Consider the following 404-nt stretch of genomic DNA (forward strand, 5'->3'; position numbering starts at 1 on the left):
CCCCTTGGTCGTCTTCGCCAGGGGCGGAGAACCGGGGACTCAGCCTCCAGAGCGACCCGGGTCGGGGTCGGGCAGCACCCAGGGTCAGTGGAAGCTGCGGCAAGCCGGGCCTGCTCGCGCCCAGCTGGCGTTCAGTGCCTCGGTTTTATTTTGATAAATCGGTCATGTATGGGGTTGTGGCCTCTGATTACAAATACTGCATTGTTGGGGACGGCGGGCGCGGCTCCCTGCTCTTCCTGGGTTCACAGTCTTCCCAGCAACTCGGGAAGTACTGACCCCCAGTCCACAGTCCGGAGACAGCTCAGAAAGGAGGGACCTAAACGGGACCTCCAAGGCCTCTGGGCCGCACGCCCTGACGGAAGCCCTGGGCCTGTCGCACCCAGCGCTTAATAGTTTGGTAATAA

The sequence above is a fragment of the Bison bison genome, unplaced genomic scaffold (assembly GCF_000754665.1).
Source record: "Bison bison bison isolate TAMUID 2011002044 unplaced genomic scaffold, Bison_UMD1.0 scf7180017864223, whole genome shotgun sequence".
NCBI lineage: Eukaryota > Metazoa > Chordata > Mammalia > Artiodactyla > Bovidae > Bison > Bison bison.